This window comes from Ranitomeya variabilis, chromosome 3 (genome assembly GCF_051348905.1).
Source record: "Ranitomeya variabilis isolate aRanVar5 chromosome 3, aRanVar5.hap1, whole genome shotgun sequence".
Lineage (NCBI taxonomy): Eukaryota > Metazoa > Chordata > Amphibia > Anura > Dendrobatidae > Ranitomeya > Ranitomeya variabilis.
The window spans coordinates 770,746,188-770,773,627 of record NC_135234.1 but is presented as its reverse complement, the minus strand read 5'-3'; the positions used below and the strand labels follow the sequence as shown (position 1 = coordinate 770,773,627).

At 47.1% G+C, this 27,440-nt stretch overlaps 1 long non-coding RNA gene across 1 annotated transcript in view; it reads left to right on the top strand.

Annotated features, from left to right (window-relative positions):
* LOC143818628 (uncharacterized) overlaps positions 1–23,174 on the top strand; it is a 61,242-nt gene extending 38,068 nt beyond the window's left edge. The window contains exons 2-3 of the long non-coding RNA XR_013224645.1: positions 1,385–1,499; positions 22,818–23,174. This is a non-coding gene — a long non-coding RNA (uncharacterized LOC143818628). The remainder of the gene's footprint in view (positions 1–1,384; positions 1,500–22,817) is intronic.
* Positions 23,175–27,440: the final 4,266 nt, after the last annotated feature.

Sequence of the window (27,440 nt, the reverse complement as noted above, 5' to 3'; positions counted from 1 at the left end):
TCTGTGATACCTGATCAGATGAACTCCTTCAGTGCCATCAGACGTACCATAGCTCCCCTTAGTGGCGGAGCCACAGTACTGCAATGACCAGGACTCTGGGGCGCTGCAGATGGATATTTGGTGAGAGATGATACAATGATGGATATTTGGTGAGAGATGATACAATGATGGATATTTGGGAGAGATGATACAATGATGGATGTTTGGTGGGAGATGATGCAATGATGGATATTTGGGAGAGATGATACAATGATGGATATTTGGTGAGAGATGATACAATGATGGATATTTGGTGAGAGATGATACAATGATGGATATTTGGGAGAGATGATACAATGATGGATATTTGGTGAGAGATGATACAATGATGGATATTTGGGAGAGATGATACAATGATGGATATTTGGTGGGAGATGATACAATGATGGATATTTGGTGAGATGATACAATGATGGATATTTGGTGAGATATGATACAATGATGGATATTTGGGAGAGATGATACAATGATGGATATTTGGGAGAGATGATACAATGATGGATATTTGGTGAGAGATGATACAATGATGGATATTTGGTGAGAGATGATACAATGATGGATATTTGGGAGAGATGATACAATGATGGATATTTGGTGAGAGATGATACAATGATGGATATTTGGTGAGAGATGATACAATGATGGATATTTGGTGAGATGATACAATGATGGATATTTGGTGAGATGATACAATGATGGATATTTGGTGAGAGATGATACAATGATGGATATTTGGTGAGAGATGATACAATGATGGATATTTGGTGAGAGATGATACAATGATGGATATTTGGTGAGATGATACAATGATGGATATTTGGTGGGAGATGATACAATGATGGATATTTGGGAGAGATGATACAATGATGGATATTTGGGAGAGATGATACAATGATGGATATTTGGGAGAGATGATACAATGATGGATATTTGGGAGAGATGATACAATGATGGATATTTGGGAGAGATGATACAATGATGGATATTTGGGAGAGATGATACAATGATGGATATTTGGGAGAGATGATACAATGATGGATATTTGGTGGGAGATGATACAATGATGGATATTTGGGAGAGATGATACAATGATGGATACTTGGTGGGAGATGATACAATGATGACTACGATTGGAGCAGGATTTGTTAGGATGTTGTGGAACTTTTCACAATGTAATCATCCTGAGGTACAGTGTTGTTTCGCCACCTGCTGGCACTCTGTGAATATGACTCTATGGGAATCGCTGCAGGCGCAGAGTATTTGGCGTTCCCTTTCTTTCCCTTCTTTATGTTTCTGGCTGCATCTCTTATGAACAGAATGCAATGTATTTCCTTCTCCTTTGCAGGTGGGGGCTCCGCTCTTCCAATGTGGGGGTGTGACAGCTTCATGGGATATTGCCGTCTGGCCTGTTTTGCTCGCGAGTCTTCTGTTGGGCAAAAAGAATGTGCAGAGGGGTTTCTGTAAGTATCAAACTGTGACAAAAGCCTCCATAACAGTGACATGGAGGGTCCCCATCATAATGGTAGCCACTGTGCCCCAATAACAGTGATATCCAGGCTACGCTTATTAGAGTTAGCCAGGGGCGTAATGATCATGGATGTAGAGGTCACCACCAGGCCAGGAGCTGCCGTCAGCGTGTACGTGACTGGGCATGCATGGCAGTGATGACATGCGCTCCTGACCTTTGTTTGCTGAAGTCAGCTGCTGCATTCAGAACAGTACGCTGTCCAGCGGGGGACCAGAGGGAAGGTGAGTAAAATCCTTTATTTTTATGCATTAAAGAACAGCAGCAGAATAGGTGACATATATACCAGGATGGGGGACATGTATACCAGGATGGGAAACATATATACCAGGATGGGGGACATATATACCAGGATGGGGGACATATATACCAGGATGGGGGACATATATACCAGGATGGGGATATATACCAGGATGGGGAACATATATACCAGGATGGGGGACATATATACCAGGATGGAGGACATATATACCAGGATGGGGAACATATATACCAGGATGGGGGATATATACCAGGATGGGGAACATATATACCAGGATGGGGGACATATATACCAGGATGGGGGACATATATACCAGGATGGGGAACATATATACCAGGATGGGGGACATATATACCAGGATGGAGGACATATATACCAGGATGGGGAACATATATACCAGGATGGGAGACATATATACCAGGATGGGGGACATATATACCAGGATGGGGATATATACCAGGATGGGGAACATATATACCAGGATGGGGGACATATATAACAGGATGGAGGACATATATAACAGGATGGAGGACATATATACCAGGATGGGGGACATATATACCGGGATGGGGGACATATATACCAGGCTGGAGGACATATATACCAGGATGGGGGACATATATACCAGGATGGAGGACATATATACCAGGATGGGGGACATATATACCAGGATGGGGGACATATATACCAGGATGGGGGATATATACCAGGATGGGGAACATATATACCAGGATGGGGGACATATATACCAGGATGGAGGACATATATACCAGGATGGGGAACATATATACCAGGATGGGGGATATATACCAGGATGGGGAACATATATACCAGGATGGGGGACATATATACCAGGATGGGGGACATATATACCAGGATGGGGACATATATACCAGGATGGGGAACATTTATACCAGGATGGGGGACATATATACCAGGATGGAGGACATATATACCAGGATGGGGGACATATATACCAGGATGGGGGACATATATACGAGGATGGAGGACATATATACCAGGATGGGGAACATATATACCAGGATGGGGATATATACCAGGATGGGGAACATATATACCAGGATGGGGGACATATATAACAGGATGGAGGACATATATACCAGGATGGGGGACATATATACCGGGATGGGGGACATATATACCAGGCTGGAGGACATATATACCAGGATGGGGGACATATATACCAGGGTGGAGGACATATATACCAGGATGGGGGACATATATACCAGGATGGGGGACATATATACCAGGATGGGGGATATATACCAGGATGGGGAACATATATACCAGGATGGGGGACATATATACCAGGATGGGGGATATATACCAGGATGGGGAACATATATACCAGGATGGGGGACATATATACCAGGATGGGGGATATATACTAGGATGGAGGACATATATACCAGGATGGGGGATATATACCAGGATGGAGGACATATATACCAGGATGGGGGATATATACCAGGATGGGGGACATATATACCAGGATGGGGGATATATACCAGGATGGGGACATATATACCAGGATGGGGAACATATATACCAGGATGGGGGATATATACCAGGATGGGGAACATATATACCAGGATGGGGGATATATACCAGGATGGGGGATATATACCAGGATGGGGAACATATATACCAGGATGGGGGATATATACCAGGATGGGGGACATATATACCAGGATGGGGGATATATACCAGGATGGGGACATATATACCAGGAAGGGGAACATATATACCAGAATGGGGGATATATACCAGGATGGGGGATATATACCAGGATGGGGAACATATATACCAGGATGGGGGATATATACCAGGATGGGGGATATATACCAGGATGGGGGACATATATACCAGGATGGGGAACATATATACCAGGATGGGGGACATATATACCAGGATGGGGGATATATACCAGGATGGGGACATATATACCAGAATGGGGGATATATACCAGGATGGGGGATATATACCAGGATGCGGGATATATACCAGGATGGGAGACATATATACCAGGATGGGGGGCATATATACCAGGATGGGGGACATATATACCAGGATGGGGGACACATATACCAGGATGGGGGACATATATACCAGGATGGGGGACATATATACCAGGATGGGGGATATATATACCAGGATGGGGGATATATATACTAGGATGGAGAACATGTATACCAGGATGGGGGATATATATACCAGGATGGGGGATATATATACCAGGATGGGGGGTGTCACGATCCACTCCGTGACTGTCAATATCCCTCAGCCGCTGCCCACAATATGTCACGGATTGGGGTGACTTTAAACCAACAGACGGCTATCACATGTGCAGGGGGCTTATCCCAGGTATCCCTCCACTGCCACAATGTGATGAAAAAACACACACGAGGCTATTGACCTCTTAGTTTACAGCAGGGGCTTATTCTAGGTATCCCACTGCTCTTCAATATACCATGAACTGCAGGGATTTGTGTCTATCCCGCTTACAGTTCCACTTAACACTTGCAGCTCTCTGGCGCCCCCCTTTTCCTCAGGTCAGATTAGGTACTGCACCTGGGGTAATTAGTCGCCAGAAAGGCTGCCTGCTATGTACTGGCTATTGGGCGCACTGCAGCAACGCGATAACTACTCCCACTCAGGCAGGAACAATAATTATCAAGCCGCAGTCGCTACAGGGACCCCCAAAAGCCGGCACACGGTCGCTGCCACCAGCTCCAATTGAACGGGTCTGGAGCAAACCCCAAAAAAAACAGTAGCGTAATTCCCTTCAGAGACAGGGTACGGTTTAGGGCAGGAAGAACGAACTAGTATTAAATAATATACCCCATAAATGATTGTTAGGCAGTGTTTATAAAAATATTTTACAAAGGTGTTACAAATGAGACAATTGCAAATATGTACAAGGTAATTATGAAAATAAAAGGATTAAATGAAGAAACGATAACTCACATGTTCTTAGGTCATAGCATTACAGGCAACCAGACATCCCAATGCATGAGGTACAGCTCTCCAGGTCAGACTCAAAATCTGCCTCCTGAAAGTCTCCCAGCAACTTAAAACCTGCAGTCTGTGACCTCACAGAAAGGGCTGGCTTTTCCAGATCCTCCTACCTCTTCGGTTTCACTAACTGGGCATTAAATATATCTGATGCCCGTATCTTCGCTACAGAACATAAAATAATCGCACCATACCCATCGTTCATCTCGCAGTACCGTGGGCACTCCGACGAGACCAAACAAGTCCTATTTGTCACGCACACTGACTGAGAAATCCCTACTTCTTCACCAGATGGAGCTACATGCCTGTGATTATAGTGATGCGTAGATCCTCCGAGTGTGATTATGACGATATATTTTGGTGTTCGTAACTTAAACGGTTTGCATAATATCTTTCAAAAACAGAACAAAGGATTTTCATGATTCTAGAAGTTTCTCTAACAGTTCCTGCTAACACAAATTTCTCTTGCAGCTATGCTAGTCGTAAATACCTTTCGTCAATAAAACTCCCCCACCAGGCAAGCTCTTCTACACAGACAGATAGAAACACAGGGAAGGAAAGAGAACCAGAGAGAGGGGGGGGGTTTTAGCCCCCGCATGCTAGCAAGAAAACTAACTTATGATATTTCATACCATATCGTGACACCTCCCCCTTTTGGCGTGCGCTACGGCGGCAGGACCTCTCGGTATGCCTCCATGCGCACCTCCGTGGGTTCACCCTGGCGGGAGAGTCCATCTGCATTACCATGCTCTTTGCCCGCTTTGTGTTTAACGGTGAAGTCAAATTGCTGAAGGGCAAGGCTCCAGCGTAGCAACCTGCCGTTGGTTCCACACATGGTGCTTAGCCAGCGCAAAGGGTTGTGGTCGGTCACCACCGTGAAGGTGCGACCGTACAAGTAGGGCTGCAAGCGCTGCAGGGCCCAGACTATGGCCAGGCACTCCTTCTCAATGGTGGAGTAGGCCACTTCCCTCGGCAAAAGTTTCCGGCTCAGGTACAACACGGGGTGCTCTTGGTCCTCCGAGTCAACCTGGCTGAGCACAGCACCAAGGCCAAACTCGCTGGCGTCGGTCTGTACCAAGAACGGTCGACTGCTGTCGACTGCTTTCAACACAGGGGCGTTGCACAGTGCGGTCTTCAACGCCTGGAAGGCCCCCTCACAGCCATCTGTCCAGTTGACGATGTGGGGTAGCTTCTTCCTGGTGAGGTCCGTCAAAGGTTTTGCCAGGCTACTATAGTGCTGCACGAAGCGCCTATAGTACCCTGCAGTGCCCAGGAAGGACATCACCTGTTTCTTGTTCCTGGGAGTGGGCCAGTTCACGATCACGCCCACTTTGTCAGGCTCTGGCTTTAGGGTGTTTCCACCTACCCGGTGCCCCAGGTAGTGAACCTCCCTCATGCCCATCTGGCACTTTCCCGGCTTGATAGTCAGTCCTGCTCGGTGAATTCGCCCGAGCACCTCTTCGAGATGCTGCAGGTGTTCATCCCAGGAGGGACTGAAGATGGCAATGTCATCTAAGTACGCCACAGCGTACTTCTCCAGTCCCTGAAGCAGGAGATTGACCATCCGCTGGAAAGTGGCAGGGGCATTCTTCATGCCGAAGGGCATGACCGTGGACTCGTACAGTCCAAAGGGTGTGATAAAGGCGGACTTCTCCTGCGCCTCGGGGCTCAGGGGAATCTGCCAGTATCCGCGACTCAGATCCATTATTGTCAGGTATTCTGCGCCAGCTAACTTCTCAAGCAGCTCCTCGATGCGCGGCATTGGGTGCGCGTCAGAGGCTGTAATGGCGTTGAGCCCCCTGTAGTCCACGCAGAACCGGGTGGTCCGGTCCTTCTTTGGCACGAGAACTACAGGTGAGGCCCACGCGCTCTTTGACCGTCGAATCACCCCCAGCTGTAACATCTCATTGATCTCCTGGCGCATAATCTGCTGCACCTGGTCAGAGATTCGATAGGGTGTTCGCCGTAGTGGGGCGTGGTTCCCGGTGTCCACCTCGTGGACGGCTAACTCAGTCCGTCCAGGCCGGTTGGAGAACACGACCCGGAAGGGTTCCAGTGTGGTTTGCAACTGCAACCGCTGTGGTTCATCTAGCGAGGCGCTTACCTCCACGTCCTCAATGGACCCACGGGCCTTGGCTTGGGCCAGCATGTCCAGGAGGGCGTCTTCCTCCCCGTCTTCGGGTGCGCTGCAGACCGGTAGGATGAAAGGTTCACGTTCGTGATGAGCCTTCATCATGTTGACGTGAAAGGCCTTTCGCCTACCCCGAGTGTGGTCAAGGGTGACCACGTAGGTGACCGGGTTGAGCTGTTGGTGGACGACGTACGGGCCCTCCCAGGCTGCCTGAAGCTTATCCGTTGGTACCGGAACCAGCACCCACACCTTTTGACCCACGTGGTAAGTCCGCTCCCGGGCGTTCTGGTCGTACCAGTGCTTCTGATCAGCCTGAGCCTGCGTCATGTTGTCATGCACCAACTGCGTCAAGGTCTGCATCTTGTCACGGAAGCGCATGACATACTCCACTATGGACACTTCAGAAGGGTTCGGCTCCTCTTCCCAGGATTCTCTTACCAACCCAAGGGGTCCCCGGACTCGCCTGCCGTACAGGAGCTCGAAGGGTGAGAACCCCGTCGAGGCCTGCGGAACCTCTCTGTAAGCGAATAGCAGGTGTGGGAGGTACCGCTCCCAGTCGCGCCCTTGTGTCTCAACCAGCATGCGTAGCATCTGTTTGAGGGTACCATTGAAGCGTTCACACAAGCCATTGGTCTGTGGGTGATACGCACTCGATACCAGGTGCTTCACCTGCATTTTCTTACAGAGAGCCTCCATTAGGTGAGACATAAATTGGGTCCCTCGATCAGTAAGCATTTCCCTGGGAAATCCTACACGTGAAAAGATGGCCAACAGGGCATCCGCCACCTTATCTGCCCTAATTGACGACAGAGCTACTGCCTCTGGGTACCGGGTAGCGTAGTCTACCACAGTAAGAATATATTGCTTTCCAGAGCTGCTGGAGACGGCCAGCGGGCCCACAATGTCCACCGCGATCCTCTGGAAAGGCTCCTCTATCACTGGCAAAGGGATCAGGGGAGCCTTAAGAGCAGGCCCCGCCTTCCCCACTCTTTGGCAGGTGACACAAGAGCGGCAGTAGTTTGACACATCTGTCCCCATCTTAGGCCAATAGAAGTGTTGAGACAGCCGGGCCTTAGTTTTGCTGATCCCCAAGTGTCCAGCTAGCGGGATCTCATGGGCAATCCGCAACAACTCACCCCGGAATTGCTGCGGGACGACCAGCTGTCTTTCCCTCAACCACTCCTTTTGTGATTCTCCGGGTACTGTCTCCCGGTACAACCTTCCTCCTTCCCAGAACACCTTCTCCTTATCAGTCTCGGAGAAGCGCGTCTCGGCGAGTTGTCTCAAACTCTCTAGGCTCGCATCTGTGTGCAGAGCGGCCTGAAACTCCTGGCTAGGGGAAGCCAAAAGCGATGTCAGGGTCCCTTCCCCACGGGAGCCCTCTGGGACCTGCTCTGGGTCCACCTCTGGTTCAGTCACACTGATGACTGAGGAGGGTCCGGAAGGCAGACAGGTATCTGCGTTCCGGGCACTCTGACTGCGGGTGACAGCAGCTACGTAGGCTGTCTCCCCGGGGATTTCTACAGACCCAACAGCCGACGCTGCTATGGGCTCTACCTCCCCATCCACCCCCATTACCTCAGGAGCATTGCTACTTATGGGCCAGTTACCTTCCTCGGTGGCACTGGTCAATTTCATGGCGTCACCTGTCTCACGGTTCCCATGTATCTCCCCATTTCTTGTAGCACCGACACTTGCCCCTGCTAGGGGTTCCTCAGCCGTCTCACTCCGCAGAGCGACGTGGCTGAGCACTCCTGTACCTATGGACACATCAACTTTCACAGAAACATCATTATCAGATACAGTTGGCACAGGTACAACATTTTCACCATCACTCCTAGGGAAAAAATGGTTAGCAGATGCATCACTACAAGATAAAGCATGGTCAGGTAACACATGCGATTTCCCATCATCATCATCATCATCATCATCAGGGTTAACGTTACCCTCATTAGTAGATTGGGGAGGGGTGTCAGGGACGTAGTATGCAAACAACCTCCCCAAATCAGTCCCCAACAAAACATCAGTGGGCAAATTATCAGACAGCCCCACTTCTTTCACCCCACTCCCGGCACCCCAATCAATAAAAACCCGGGCCATCGGTAAGGGACAGCTGATGCCCCCAATCCCAGTGACAGTCAGGGTTTTCCCCGGAATGATTTCTTCAGGGGCCGCCAGTTCGGGTCGGATGAGGGTTCGTTCAGCCCCGGTGTCCTTGAGGCCTGTAGCAACACGACCTCCCACAGTGACGGGCTGTACGTTGTCACACACCCTCCCAGCCACACCACCCACCAAAAGAACTGCTGCATTAGGCCCTGGGGCCTGGGATGAGGAGTTCTTCTGCTTGGCTTGACATTGGTGACTGAGGTGTCCAGTCTGCCTGCAGTGGTAACACTGGCGAAGTTCGGTGGTAGGTCTGGTGCTGTTGGCCACGGGGACAGGACCTCTGGTGTGTTGGCTGGCAGGGGTACTGGCGTTGGCTGCAGGCTTACCCCCTCTCCAGCTGGTGGTGACTGGCTTCCGCACTTCCGATCTACGGTTGGCCTCATAGGCATCGGCAATCTGCGCTGCTTTCGTCACATCGTTGGGTTCTCTGTCCATCACGAACTGTCGCACTTCAGTTGGGCAAAGACGGAAGAACTGGTCTTTGATCATCAGGTCTCGCAGCTGTGTAAAGGTGGTCACTGACAGTCCTTGGGTCCACTGGTCAAAGTGGGTCCCCAGTCTATGCACCACATCACTGTAACTGTCGTGTGGGCCACGTAGGAGGGTCCGAAACTTTTTACGGTACACCTCGGGTGTAAGCTGGTACTTAGCTATGAGAGCCTGCTTGATGGCCTCATAGTCACCATCTTGTTCTTGAGGGAGTGCAGCAAACGCCTCCAGGGCTTTTCCTCTCAGCCCTGGTGTCAGGTACCGTGCCCATTCTTGTGTAGGCAGCTGGTACTGTCTGCAGGCTTTCTCAAAGGCCCGCAGAAACGTGTCCAAGTCCCCATCCTTTTCCATAACAGGAAAGTGGTCGGGCCGGGGCTTTGGTGTCTGAGCGCTGCTGGATTCACGGCTCTGGGACGACCCCTGCATTTGCAGTTGGGCCATCTGCAGCTGGTACTCCCTCTCCGCTTGCTGGGCCTCTCGCTCGGCTCGGGCCTCTCGCTCGGCTCGCTGGGCCTGGGCCTCTCGCTCAGCTCTCTCTTGGTATTGCTGGATCAGCTGCAGACGTCGGTCCAGGTCATCTGCGGAGCATTGTTGCAGAGCCAGCTGCAGGAGGAGGTCTGCGCCCCCTTGGTTGCCAGTAGGGCCCGTATTCAGTGGTTGGACCTCTACTGCAGCACCATGTTCGCTTGTGCTGGCATCTGCGGCTTCTGGGCTCTGTGAGTGGTCTAGAGCGGCTTCCCATTGCATCAGGGCTGCGACCAGTTCGCTTTTGTTTTTGCTTGCATAGTCAATGTGCTGTGACTTGCATAAGGCAACAAGGGTGTCTCTGGTCTGCTGTTCATAAAAGGCTTCTCCCAGCCCAACCATGGTTGCCAAATAAAAGATAGGATAGAAAAACGAAGAGAAAGGGAAGGGATAATTACCAGTACACAATTGTCTCACAACTAATAAACACTGAGTTCGTTCTCCAAACTTATTTGCGCAGAGTTCTCGCAAGAACTTTCTGCAAGTTTTTAGTGAGAGGAATGATTGCTCAAACCAAATCACTAATGCTCTAATATCCCACCGCCTTGCCACCAATATGTCACGATTCACACCGGGACTGTCAAGATCCCTTAGCCGCTGCCCACAATATGTCACGGATTGGGGTGACTTTAAACCAACAGACGGCTATCACATGTGCAGGGGGCTTATCCCAGGTATCCCTCCACTGCCACAATGTGATGAAAAAACACACACGAGGCTATTGACCTCTTAGTTTACAGCAGGGGCTTATTCTAGGTATCCCACTGCTCTTCAATATACCATGAACTGCAGGGATTTGTGTCTATCCCGCTTACAGTTCCACTTAACACTTGCAGCTCTCTGGCGCCCCCCTTTTCCTCAGGTCAGATTAGGTACTGCACCTGGGGTAATTAGTCGCCAGAAAGGCTGCCTGCTATGTACTGGCTATTGGGCGCACTGCAGCAACGCGATAACTACTCCCACTCAGGCAGGAACAATAATTATCAAGCCGCAGTCGCTACAGGGACCCCCAAAAGCCGGCACACGGTCGCTGCCACCAGCTCCAATTGAACGGGTCTGGAGCAAACCCCAAAAAAAACAGTAGCGTAATTCCCTTCAGAGACAGGGTACGGTTTAGGGCAGGAAGAACGAACTAGTATTAAATAATATACCCCATAAATGATTGTTAGGCAGTGTTTATAAAAATATTTTACAAAGGTGTTACAAATGAGACAATTGCAAATATGTACAAGGTAATTATGAAAATAAAAGGATTAAATGAAGAAACGATAACTCACATGTTCTTAGGTCATAGCATTACAGGCAACCAGACATCCCAATGCATGAGGTACAGCTCTCCAGGTCAGACTCAAAATCTGCCTCCTGAAAGTCTCCCAGCAACTTAAAACCTGCAGTCTGTGACCTCACAGAAAGGGCTGGCTTTTCCAGATCCTCCTACCTCTTCAGTTTCACTAACTGGGCATTAAATATATCTGATGCCCGTATCTTCGCTACAGAACATAAAATAATCGCACCATACCCATCGTTCATCTCGCAGTACCGTGGGCACTCCGACGAGACCAAACAAGTCCTATTTGTCACGCACACTGACTGAGAAATCCCTACTTCTTCACCAGATGGAGCTACATGCCTGTGATTATAGTGATGCGTAGATCCTCCGAGTGTGATTATGACGATATATTTTGGTGTTCGTAACTTAAACGGTTTACATAATATCTTTCAAAAACAGAACAAAGGATTTTCATGATTCTAGAAGTTTCTCTAACAGTTCCTGCTAACACAAATTTCTCTTGCAGCTATGCTAGTCGTAAATACCTTTCGTCAATAAAACTCCCCCACCAGGCAAGCTCTTCTACACAGACAGATAGAAACACAGGGAAGGAAAGAGAACCAGAGAGAGGGGGGGGGGGGTTTAGCCCCCGCATGCTAGCAAGAAAACTAACTTATGATATTTCATACCATATCGTGACAGGGGGCATATATATACCAGGATGGGGGACATATATACCAGGATGAGGGACATATATACCAGGATGGGGGATATATACCAGGATGGAGGACATATATACCAGGATGGAGGACATATATACCAGGATGGGGGATATATATACCAGGATGGGGGACATATATACCAGGATAGGGGATATATATACCAGGATGGAGGACATATATACCAGGATGGGGGATATATATACCAGGATGGGGAACATATATACCAGGATGGGGGGACATATATACCAGGATGGGGGATATATACCAGGATGGGGGACATATATACCAGGATGGGGGACATATATACCAGGATGGGGGATATATATGCCAGGATGGGGGACATATATACCAGGATGGGGGGCATATATTCCAGGAAAGGGGGGCATATATATACCAGGATGGGGGACATGTATACCAGGATGGAGGACATATATGCCAGGATGGGGGACATATATACCAGGATGGGGGACATATATACCAGGAAAGGGGGGCATATATATAGCAGGATGGAGAACATGTATACCAGGATGGGGGATATATATACCAGGATGGGGAATATATACCAGGATGGGGAACATATATACCAGGATGGGGTATATATATCAGGATGGGGAACATATATACCAGGATGGGGGACATATATACCAGGATGGGGAATATATACCAGGATGGGGGACATGTATACCAGGATGGGGGATATATATGCCAGGATGGGGGACATATATACCAGGATGGGGGACATGTATACCAGGATGGGGGACATATATACCAGGATGGGGGACATATATACCAGGATGGGGGACATGTATACCAGGATGGGGGACATATATACCAGGATGGGAGACATGTATACCAGGATGGGGGACATATATACCAGGATGGGAGACATACATACCAGGATGGGGGATATATATACAAAGATGGGGGATATATACCAGGATGGGGGATATATATACCAGGATGGGGGACATATATACCAGGATGGAGGATATATATACAAAGATGGGGGATATATACCAGGATGGGGAATATATATACCAGGATGGGGAATATATATACCAGGATGGGGGGCATATACTTTATACCAGGATGAGGGATATATATATACCAGCACAAGGGATATAGGTATATACCAAGATCGGGCCCAGGATGGGGGACATATATACCAGGATGGGGGACATATATACCAGGATGGGGGATATATATACTAGGATGGAGAACATGTATACCAGGATGGGGGATATATATACCAGGATGGGGGATATATATACCAGGATGGGGGGCATATATATACCAGGATGGGGGACATATATACCAGGATGAGGGACATATATACCAGGATGGGGGATATATACCAGGATGGAGGACATATATACCAGGATGGAGGACATATATACCAGGATGGGGGATATATATACCAGGATGGGGGACATATATACCAGGATGGGGGATATATATACCAGGATGGAGGACATATATACCAGGATGGGGGATATATATACCAGGATGGGGAACATATATACCAGGATGGGGGGACATATATACCAGGATGGGGGATATATACCAGGATGGGGGACATATATACCAGGATGGGGGACATATATACCAGGATGGGGGATATATATGCCAGGATGGGGGACATATATACCAGGATGGGGGACATATATACCAGGAAAGGGGGGCATATATATAGCAGGATGGAGAACATGTATACCAGGATGGGGGATATATACCAGGATGGGGAACATATATACCAGGATGGGGTATATATATCAGGATGGGGAACATATATACCAGGATGGGGGACATATATACCAGGATGGGGAATATATACCAGGATGGGGGACATGTATACCAGGATGGGGGATATATATGCCAGGATGGGGGACATATATACCAGGATGGGGGACATGTATACCAGGATGGGGGACATATATACCAGGATGGGGGACATATATACCAGGATGGGGGACATATATACCAGGATGGGAGACATATATACCAGGATGGGGAGACATATATACCAGGATGGGGGACATATATACCAGGATGCAGGACATATATACCAGGATGGGGACATATATACCAGGATGGGGGACCTATATACCAGGATGGGGGATATATATATCAGGATGGGGGATATATACCTGGATGGGGGGCATATATACCAGGATGGAGAACATATATACCAGTATGGGGGATATATACCAGGATGGGGGATATATACCAGGATGGGGAACATATATACCAGGATGCGGGATATATACCAGGATGGGAGACATATATACCAGGATGGGGAGACATATATACCAGGATGGGAGACATATATACCAGGATGGGGAACATATATACGAGGATGCAGGGCATATATACCAGGATGGGGAACATATATACCAGGATGGGGGACATATATACCAGGATGGGGGACATATATACCAGGATGGGGATATATACCAGGATGGGGAACATATATACCAGGATGGGGGACATATATACCAGGATGGAGGACATATATACCAGGATGGGGAACATATATACCAGGATGGGGAACATATATACCAGGATGGGGGACATATATACCAGGATGGGGGACATATATACCAGGATGGGGGACATATATACCAGGATGGGGGACATATATACCAGGATGGGGAACATATATACCAGGATGGGGGACATATATACCAGGATGGAGGACATATATACCAGGATGGGGAACATATATACCAGGATGGGAGACATATATACCAGGATGGGGGACATATATACCAGGATGGGGATATATACCAGGATGGGGAACATATATACCAGGATGGGGGACATATATAACAGGATGGAGGACATATATAACAGGATGGAGGACATATATACCAGGATGGGGGACATATATACCGGGATGGGGGACATATATACCAGGCTGGAGGACATATATACCAGGATGGGGGACATATATACCAGGATGGAGGACATATATACCAGGATGGGGGACATATATACCAGGATGGGGGACATATATACCAGGATGGGGGATATATACCAGGATGGGGAACATATATACCAGGATGGGGGACATATATACCAGGATGGAGGACATATATACCAGGATGGGGAACATATATACCAGGATGGGGGATATATACCAGGATGGGGAACATATATACCAGGATGGGGGACATATATACCAGGATGGGGGACATATATACCAGGATGGGGACATATATACCAGGATGGGGAACATTTATACCAGGATGGGGGACATATATACCAGGATGGAGGACATATATACCAGGATGGGGGACATATATACCAGGATGGGGGACATATATACGAGGATGGAGGACATATATACCAGGATGGGGAACATATATACCAGGATGGGGATATATACCAGGATGGGGAACATATATACCAGGATGGGGGACATATATAACAGGATGGAGGACATATATACCAGGATGGGGGACATATATACCGGGATGGGGGACATATATACCAGGCTGGAGGACATATATACCAGGATGGGGGACATATATACCAGGGTGGAGGACATATATACCAGGATGGGGGACATATATACCAGGATGGGGGACATATATACCAGGATGGGGGATATATACCAGGATGGGGAACATATATACCAGGATGGGGGACATATATACCAGGATGGGGGATATATACCAGGATGGGGAACATATATACCAGGATGGGGGACATATATACCAGGATGGGGGATATATACTAGGATGGAGGACATATATACCAGGATGGGGGATATATACCAGGATGGAGGACATATATACCAGGATGGGGGATATATACCAGGATGGGGGACATATATACCAGGATGGGGGATATATACCAGGATGGGGACATATATACCAGGATGGGGAACATATATACCAGGATGGGGGATATATACCAGGATGGGGAACATATATACCAGGATGGGGGATATATACCAGGATGGGGGATATATACCAGGATGGGGAACATATATACCAGGATGGGGGATATATACCAGGATGGGGGACATATATACCAGGATGGGGGATATATACCAGGATGGGGACATATATACCAGGAAGGGGAACATATATACCAGAATGGGGGATATATACCAGGATGGGGGATATATACCAGGATGGGGAACATATATACCAGGATGGGGGATATATACCAGGATGGGGGATATATACCAGGATGGGGGACATATATACCAGGATGGGGAACATATATACCAGGATGGGGGACATATATACCAGGATGGGGGATATATACCAGGATGGGGACATATATACCAGAATGGGGGATATATACCAGGATGGGGGATATATACCAGGATGCGGGATATATACCAGGATGGGAGACATATATACCAGGATGGGGGGCATATATACCAGGATGGGGGACATATATACCAGGATGGGGGACACATATACCAGGATGGGGGACATATATACCAGGATGGGGGACATATATACCAGGATGGGGGATATATATACCAGGATGGGGGATATATATACTAGGATGGAGAACATGTATACCAGGATGGGGGATATATATACCAGGATGGGGGATATATATACCAGGATGGGGGGCATATATATACCAGGATGGGGGACATATATACCAGGATGAGGGACATATATACCAGGATGGGGGATATATACCAGGATGGAGGACATATATACCAGGATGGAGGACATATATACCAGGATGGGGGATATATATACCAGGATGGGGGACATATATACCAGGATGGGGGATATATATACCAGGATGGAGGACATATATACCAGGATGGGGGATATATATACCAGGATGGGGAACATATATACCAGGATGGGGGGACATATATACCAGGATGGGGGATATATACCAGGATGGGGGACATATATACCAGGATGGGGGACATATATACCAGGATGGGGGATATATATGCCAGGATGGGGGACATATATACCAGGATGGGGGGCATATATTCCAGGAAAGGGGGGCATATATATACCAGGATGGGGGACATGTATACCAGGATGGAGGACATATATGCCAGGATGGGGGACATATATACCAGGATGGGGGACATATATACCAGGAAAGGGGGGCATATATATAGCAGGATGGAGAACATGTATACCAGGATGGGGGATATATATACCAGGATGGGGAATATATACCAGGATGGGGAACATATATACCAGGATGGGGTATATATATCAGGATGGGGAACATATATACCAGGATGGGGGACATATATACCAGGATGGGGAATATATACCAGGATGGGGGACATGTATACCAGGATGGGGGATATATATGCCAGGATGGGGGACATATATACCAGGATGGGGGACATGTATACCAGGATGTGGGACATATATACCAGGATGGGGGACATATATACCAGGATGGGGGACATGTATACCAGGATGGGGGACATATATACCAGGATGGGAGACATGTATACCAGGATGGGGGACATATATACCAGGATGGGAGACATACATACCAGGATGGGGGATATATATACAAAGATGGGGGATATATACCAGGATGGGGGATATATATACCAGGATGGGGGACATATATACCAGGATGGAGGATATATATACAAAGATGGGGGATATATACCAGGATGGGGAATATATATACCAGGATGGGGAATATATATACCAGGATGGGGGGCATATACTTTATACCAGGATGAGGGATATATATATACCAGCACAAGGGATATAGGTATATACCAAGATCGGGCCCAGGATGGGGGACATATATACCAGGATGGGGGACATATATACCAGGATGGGGGATATATATACTAGGATGGAGAACATGTATACCAGGATGGGGGATATATATACCAGGATGGGGGATATATACCAGGATGGGAGACATATATACCAGGATGGGGACATATATACCAGGATGGGAAACATATATACCAGGATGGGGGACATATATACCAGGATGGGGGACATATATACCAGGATGGGGGATATATATGCCAGGATGGGGGACATATATACCAGGATGGGGGATATATATGCCAGGATGGGGGACATATATACCAGGATGGGGGGCATGTATACCAGGATGGGAGACATACATACCAGGATGGGGGATATCTATACAAAGATGGGGGATATATACCAGGATGGGGGATATATATACCAGGATGGGGGACATATATACCAGGATGGAGGATATATACCAGGATGGGGAATATATATACCAGGATGGGGGGCATATACTTTATACCAGGATGAGGGATATATACCAGCACAAGGGATATAGGTATATACCAAGATCGGGCCCAGGAAGGGGGACATATGATAGAATCGTAGAATATCAGAGTTGGAAGGGACCTCCAGGGTCCTTGTGTCCAATGCCCTGCTCTATGCAGGACACACTAACCTATCGCAGCAGAGGTGTATCTAGGGTTTCTGGCACCCGGGGCAAGAATTCATTTTGGCGCCCCCCCCCTTCCCAGTCACATATGCTGTTTGCACATCTAGTCATATAACGACGAGCTCCTCTCCCTAATGCTCTCAATCTTCAGTGAAAAACTGGGAAAAGCAGAAGAGAAGTTCGTTGTCACAGGACCACAAGTATGAAAATCGCATGTGAGTGAAGAGGTCACGTGATGACTACTGGAACCTGCAGAGCTGAATCCTGACAGTGAGGATATTTTATAACTAAAGGCGGCATTCAGGTTTGAGATGAAAGTCTGCAGTCACTATAGGTGGCTGCAGGCTTGTGAATTTTCACAGCGCGCACATTGCACACTTTTACGATTCTCCCTTGCACAGGCACTTCTGACCACATTCCGACATGCCTGACCTCGCTTAATTCATTTTCATTAAGTAAGGCCGTGCATGTCTAGTCGGCACATGACCGCATGTATGCAGATCACCGCCATGAGAGAATCCTGACAGCGTGCAGTGTTCACTGTGAGAATTCAGAAGTCTGCAGTCACATAGAATGACTGCAGACTCATCACAAACCTGGACATCCAATTTTATGCCCTTAATATAAATACAAATATAAGATTTAGTATTACAGAAAACATTTACATCCAGGCACCTGATAGATGACGTCGTCTCTGGAGTCATTTTCTTTCTTTTCTTCTTCATCATCTTGTCCAGACTCCATGATTTTTCTCATCCACAGCCGTCTCTGCAGACTTCCATCTTCTCCGGTCTTGTGCAGCACATCCCCACACGATGTCCTTAAAGGCAGCAGTGTCATCATAATGCTCCCAAATAAAAAATATCTGCCCTACGCTGAGCCCCTGAATAAATAATTGCCCCTCACTATAGCCTGTGCACAAAATATGACCCCACACTGTCCCTCTTATGGTACATGCCCCCCACACTGACCTCTCCTTTCCATACTGGCCCCCTCATCCCACTGTTCTCTCACACTGAGTCCCCCCTATGGAGCCCAGTCTGTAAACTGTGCCCCCTCACCGCACTCCCCTTCCTTGGTATACGGTCCCCTCCTGGCTGTGACCTTACACTGTTCCCCCATGCTACACCCACACTACTCACTCTTTATTCTGTGCCCACTCACTTTTCTCCCCCACATACTGTCTCCTCACACTATTCCCCTTAATATTCTCCTCACACATTTACCCTGTCACTCTCCATACTGTCTCCTCACACAACACACATCCTTCTGACTCCCCATACTGAGTCCGCACCCATCCCATCATCCTCTCTCCCCAATCTGTGTCCGCATACATTTTCCCCTTGCTCCTCATACTGTGTCTGCACCCTTCCTCCCATACTTTTTCCTCATACTCATCCCATGGCCCTCATATTGTGTCTTCGAATTTCTCCCGCTCCCCATAATTGGGGCACTCTGTACCTGTCCCTTCCTTACTCCTCAAACTTGTGTCCTCAAATCATCCCTCCGTTATAGAAAATGTCCCACAACACACACAGCCGAGTACAAATGATCACTGGGAGCCGCAGTTTCTTTGACAGCTGGCTCAGAGAACTGCTGACTCCCAGTCAAGAGGGTGGCAAAATGCAGCTGCCGGGATGAACACTTCGGACCGCTGCATTAGGTGTCCTGACTGCACCCCCAAGCCAGCTATGCCCAGGGCCAATGCCCCTGCTGCCCTGCTAGATACAACCCCGATCTCAGACAGATGTCTGTCCAGCCTCTCTTTGAAGACTTCCATTGGAGGAGAACTCACCATCTCTTGTGGCCGCCTGTTCCACTCATTGATCACTGTCACGATTCACACCGTGCTGACACTACTATGTCACAGATCGGGGTGACCTTTGGCCAGCACACGGCTATCACATGTGCAGGGGGCTTAACTTAGCTATCCCTCCACTGCTACAATGTGATGAAAACACAAACAAGGCTATTGACCTATCAATTTACCGTAGTTATCCCACTGCTGCTACAATATCACAAACTACAGGGATTTATGTATATCCCGCTTTCCAGTTCCGCTTCGGAACTTGCAGTTCTCCGACGTCCCGCTTACCCTCAGGTCAGTCAGGGAACTACACCTGGGATTAGTCGCCGGATGGACCGCTTCACTGTGGACTGGCTAGCAGGCACAATGCAGTGAGGGAATTATAAATGCTCACACCGCAGCCAGGCAGTAGCTTACAAAACCCCATTCCGTCGCTGCCAGCGGCACCCACATAGCCCAGAACACACTTCGCTGCCACCAGCTCAGATTTCTCACAGAGAGGGATTCAGAGCAAACCCAAATTAGTAGTGTAATTATCTTCAGGCACGTGAACAATTCGCATAGAACATGACGAATACGAATTAGTAGTTTTATAGTTTACTGCAAAAGAGTAGGCAGTGTTTATAAAAGGTATATAAAGATGTTACAATATGAAACAAAGAATGTACAGCAATTATAAAAAAACATGGATTAAAGAAAGATAAAACTCACATTTGCTGTAGGCGGATCCAGACATCACAGTGCATGACCAAGGGTCTTCATGGATTAAAGTCCCAGGCAAGAATGAAGGCTGGGTTAAGTGCAGTAACTTCTACCTGCAGGCTTGTGACATCACTAAAGGGGCTGGGTTGCCTGCACCCTTCCCTCTCCTCACAGTTACAGATTTTACCGGCACTACTTATAATTCTCATATGTTAGCTTGAGAACATGGCAGAGTCACAGCACCCCCATCCCTCATCTTATATTGAAATTAGCTTCCTGTTGAATTCAAGTGAGATCTAACTATCCCACACGGTTCAGGAGAAATCCATTTCTCTGGTTCTCTTGGAGCCAGACTCCCGCAAGAGGCCCCGTTGTGAAACTTTATTAAATCACATTCCGAATATGCATCCATCATTTTCTATCATTGATTGGGCCCAATATATGCCCTTTTTACTATCTCCCATATATACAAAGGAAAGCACGTTCTTCTTTGGACAAAGGAATTCCTTCCTAATTAACATTCCTGGCTTGCAGGAGGGGGGAAGGAAGGAGTGTAGAATTACAGAGGGTCTATAGCAGCGAGTGTAGTGCTGTGGAGGAAGGGGGTGGAATCTGCAGTGTGTGTGTTCAGGACCATGGCTACATATGCAAAAATCATACACCATTTTATACATTAACATGACAATCACCCTCACTGTTAATGAGATACTCATGCTGTGGGAGGTGGTAGGCGGGAATGTGGGCTTATGACAGGTCAGTGATCCTTAAATGACCTGCCCCCTATTTTACATACTATACAGAATATTGCGTGAAAAAAATATTAGCCTTCTTTTTTGCAGCTAAACATTCCCAGATCCTGTAAACGTTCCTCGTAGGACATAGTTTCCAGTCCGCTCACCATTCTGGTCGCTCTTCTCTGAACTTGCTCCAGTTTTTCAATGTCTTTTGTAAAATGTGGTGCCCAGAACTGGACACAGTATTCCAGATGAGGCCTGACCGAGGAGGAGTAGAGGGGGATAATTACTTCACGTGATCTAGACTCTATGCTTCTCTTAATACATTCAAGAACTGTGTTTGCCTTTTTTGCTGCTGCATCACACTGTTGACTCCTGTGCAGTCTGTGATCTATTACTATAAACCAGGATGGAGGAAACATAAATATATAAACATGGTGCTCAGGATAAGGGATATCTATAACAGAATGAGGGACGTACAGTGGCATGAAAAAGTTTGTGCACCTCTTGTCAAAATTACTGTTATTGTGAACACTTAAGCAAGTTGAAGATGAAATGATCTCTAAAAGGCCCTATATATTTTATAAATATATATATTTCAGTTTTTATATTTTAAAAATTACAAAATCGAAAATGGGCCGATGCAAAAGTTGATAAGGTTGACCGAGGTTTCAGCCCTTAATCAGCCTATTAGGGTTATGGTTTGTTCACTATCATCGTTAGGAAAGGCCGGTGATGGAAATTTCCAGCTTTATAAAAACCATCCGCCTCTAACCTTGTGCCAAAAACAGCAGCCATGGGATCTTCTAAGGTTCAGACCCATCGTTGCCTGGTATTCAGAGGAAATATCCAGAGCGGCCTCTCTAGAGCCTCGATACCTCCATTACTGTCCTCCATCCTGCTGACTGTTTCCACTACACATGTGACCTCACATACGGCAATGCAGTGTCTCCGGGATGTCATCGTCACTTATCCACCATCGCTTTATTTTCTTGTAGATGTTGTGTCCCGAATGGACTTGGCGGCTTCTGGAGATAGAAAATGGAGAAGAAGCGGGAGAAGATAATTGTCAGAGGCGTCGAGGAACAAGAAAAGAGGAATCTCTACAGTAAAAGTGATTGAGAGCGACAAGGAATAAACACTGATACTACAACTCCTATCATTGCATCATTGTAACTGTCAGTGCTGAGCTCTGCTCCAAATGTGTAGTAACATTAGTGCTCCTCCAGGGGGCGCCCTGTATACATCCAGCCTGGAGGTCCATCCTTATAGTCAGTTTGGAGATAAAACCCCTGACATTGCTGAACTCCTGCAGCTGCCGGTCACCTTCCTCCAGCCTCAGGCATTCAGCACAATGGTGGCCATGGCACAGGCGTACATGGTTGCAACGCCCACTGCTACACCAGATGGAAGAGGAGACGGAGCTGGAGGGGCTGTGGCGACATCACAAGAGGAGCTGGCTATGGGGACAGAAGAGGCTGACTATGGGGATATTCCAAGAGGGGTGACTATGGGGACATAAGCAGCTGGCTGTTCGGACATAAGAGGGGCTGTGGGGACATCACAAGAGGGGCTGGCTATGGGGACATGAGGGGCCGGCTATGGGGACATGAGGGGCTGGCTATGGGGACATAATAGGGGCTATAGAGACATGAGGGGCTGGCTATGGGGACATAATAGGGGCTATGGGGACATAAGGGGCTGGCTATAGGGACATAATAGGGGCTATGGGGACATAAGGGGCTGGCTATGGGGACATAATAAGGGCTATGGGGACATAAGGGGCTGGCTTTTGGGACATAAAATGGGCTGTAGCGACATCATAAGAGAGGCTAGCTGTTGTGAATTCTGTTCTCGGGCTCCCTCCTGTGGTCGTGAATGGTACTTTGGTGAGTTCTGTCCTTGGACACCCTCTGGTGGCTTTGAGTGGAACTGCTGATCTTTGAGGATGGCTTTCTCAGCTGTCCTCGTTTATTGCTGCTGCTGGCTTCCCTATTTAACTCTGCCCAGGTCCTTAGTCCATGCCAGCTGTCAATGTCTCAGTACTGGTTCAGTTCTCTCTTGGATTTCTCAGATGACCTGACTACTCCAGCAGAAGCTAAGTTCTTGCTAGTTATTTGCTGTTCATTGGTTTTTTATTATATTTTTCAGTACAAGCTATGTTTCAGTCCAGCCTGCTATTATGATATTTCCTTGCTAGCTGGAAGCTCTGGGGGTGCAGAGCTGCACCTCCACACCGTGAGTCGGTGTGGAGGTCTTTTTGCACACTCTGCGTGGTTTTTGTAGTTTTTTATACTGACCGCATAGTTCCCTTTCCTATCCTCTGTCTTTCTAGAGAAGATTCGGCCTCCTTTGCTAAAATCTGTTTCATTCCTGTGTTTGTCACTTCCCTCTTAACTCACAGTTAATATTTGTGGGGGGATACCTTTACTTTGGGGAATTTCTCTGAGGCAAGGTAGGCTGCTATTTCTATCTTTAGGGGTAGTTAGCTCTTAGGCTGTGAAGAGGCGTCTAAGGAGAGTTAGGTACGCTCCACGGCTATTTCTAGTGTGTGTGATGGGATTAGGGATTGCGGTCAGCAGAGTTACCACTTCCTCAGAGCTTGTCCCAGGTTTTCTATTTTAACCATCAGGTCATTTTGGGTACTCCTAACCACCAGGTCCATAACAGCTAGCTATGTTGACATAAGGGGCTGGCTATAGGGGCATTACAATAGGGGCTGTGGGGACATAACAAGAGTGTGACCATACTGTATTAGAGGTTGTTGGGGCCTTATATTGGGGGCTGCGGTAACCATACTGTATAGAGGGCTGTGTGGGAAGTTATAGTGTATATTAGGGATAGATCAACGTGTGCACAACCTGAAGAGGTGCATGGGTAGGTTCCCAAACCGTTATACCAAGTAAATACAAAACCCAGCACTCAACTTTGTGATGAGAAGAAAACGAATAATTTATTGTATCCCAAGCAAAACGTTTCGGTCACACATTGGACCTTCGTCAGTAACAAATACTGAGATAGAGGATGGATGCTAGTGGACTGATACAGCGGTGGACACCGCGGAACCAGCCACCTGCAAGGCTGCATAAGGACACTCTCACGCCATCGGAACTAGCGCTGTACTCCGGATATTGTTGGCAGCGTGTATAGCCACTAGCATCCATCCTCTATCCCAGTATTTGTTACTGACGAAGGTCCAATGTGTGACCGAAACGTTTTGCTTGGGATACAATAAATTATTCGTTTTCTTCTCATCACAAAGTTGAGTGCTGGGTTTTGTATTTACATAGTGTATATTAGGGGCCTGGGTGGATATCAGACAGTGGGGCGGTGATACCTCATTAAGATGAACAGTGTGGTGGTTATAGTTCATAAGGACAGACACTGTGGAGGCCATATACCATAGGAAGCCTATTTAGGTCATAGTAAGGACAGATCTGTGGCTCCCCAGGGTCCTGGTCGTAGCAGTGGTATTGCTTTCCTCTCGGGGAGAGTGATGCTTCGTTTGGAGGCAAGGAAGGATAACTGCATCCAGGTATCACAAACATGCAACACATTCACACTCCAGACCACCAGGGGGAGCTTCTGATCCTATTTATTAGGTCACTCCCCATATATATATATAAATGGTAGTCTGTAGGGAAAGTTAGTGAGTTGCTGGCTGAGCTCAGCTCATTTAGTTCCAGACCAGAGTCTGAGGAGGACAGAAGGTTAATGGAGCTGTGCATGCCCTCAGAGCTGCAGCTCCCGGGAAGAGACATTGAAAGGCAGAATTGTATTGCAGGGAGCGTGAAGGAAGTTGAAACAAAGGAGAGGATACCAGAAGGGGACCAGCCCCGCTCAGGCTGCCTCCTCCTGAGGCACAGAATCCCGGTAGCCGGAACACTGAGGGAGTAAGGACCTCTACACCGAGAGTACCCCCTTGCCCTGACGAGGCGCTCCAGATCTCTTTAGTCAGAGGGCATTTTAATATCACTTGTATATTTAACCCCTTCATCCCCAAGTCTGTTTTCACCTTCATGATCAGTCCGAACTGTACAATTCTGACCACTGTCCCTTTATGAGGTTATAACTCTGGAATGCTTGCATGGATTACGGTGATTCTGACATTGTTTTTTTGTGACATATTGTACTTCATGATAGTGGTAAAATTTCTTCAATATGACTTGTGCTTTTTTTGTGAAAAAAAATGGAAATTTGGCAAAAATTTTGCAATTTTCAACCTTATAATTTTTATGCCCTTAGATCAAAGTTATATCACACAAAATACTTAATAAGTAACATTTCCCACATGTCTACTTTACATCAGCATAATTTTGGAAACATAATTTTTTTTTTGTTAGGACTTTATAAGGGTTAAACATTGACCAGCGATTTCTCATTTTTCCAACAAAATTTACAAAACCATTATTTTTAGGGTCCGCCTCACACTTGAAGTGACTTTGAGGGGTCTATAATATAGACTCTATATGACAGAAAATACCCAAAAGTGACACCATTCTAAAAACTGCACCCCTCAAGGTGCCCAAAACCACATTCAAGAAGTTTATTAACCCTTCAGGTGCTTCACAGGAATTAATGGAATGTGGAAGGAAAAAATAAACATTTAACTTTTTTCACAAAAATTTTACTTTAGACCCAAATTTTTATATTTTTACAAGGGTAACAGTAAAAAATGGATTCCAAAATTTGTTGTGCAATTTCTCCTGAGTACGCTGATACCCATATGTGGGGGTAAACCACTGTTTGGGTGCACGGCAGAGCTCGGAAGGGAAGGAGCGCCATTTGACTTTTTGAACACAAAATTAGGTGGAATATTTAGCAGACACCATGTCCCGTTTGGAGAGCCCCCGATGTGCGTAAACAGTGGAAACCCCCAACAAGTAACACCGTTTTGGAAACTACACCCCACAGAGAACTTATCCAGATGTGTATTGAGAACCTTGAACCCCCAGGTGCTTCACAGACATTTGTAACGTTAAGATGTGAAAATAAAATATCACATTCTTCCCACAAAAAAATTATTTTAGTCTCTAATTTTTTATTTTCACAAGATAACAGGAGAAAATGGACCCCAAAATTTGTTGTGCAATGTCTCCTGAGTACGCCGATACCCCATATGTGGGGGAAAACTACTTTTGAGGCGCAGTGCAACGCTCAGAAGGGAAGAGGCGCCATATTGGAGTTCAGATTTGGCTGGATTGGTTTGAGGGAGCCCCTGAGGTGACAGAACAGCAGAAGCCCCCTTAAGTGACCCCATTTTACAAGCTGCACTCCCCAATGAATTCATCTAGGGGTGCAGTGATCGTATTGACACCACAGGTGCGTCACAGACTTACACCATTGGGCAGTGAAGTAAGAAGAATTACATTTTTGCCACCAAAATGTTGTTTTTGTTCCAGATTTTACATTTTCACACGGGAAAACGGGTAAAAATCAGAAATTTAAAAATAAAACGTTTTTTTTTTTTTCTGCATCGCCGTTTTCCGAGCCTCCCGTTCTCATGTTCCGGTCGGTGGAGCCGCGTGACGGATGGTTTTATACATGAGGTGTTTCTGCATCTGTAACGTTCTCAGCGTCGCTTCTGGCACCTTTTTTATGGTATTGAGGCGACCAACAAA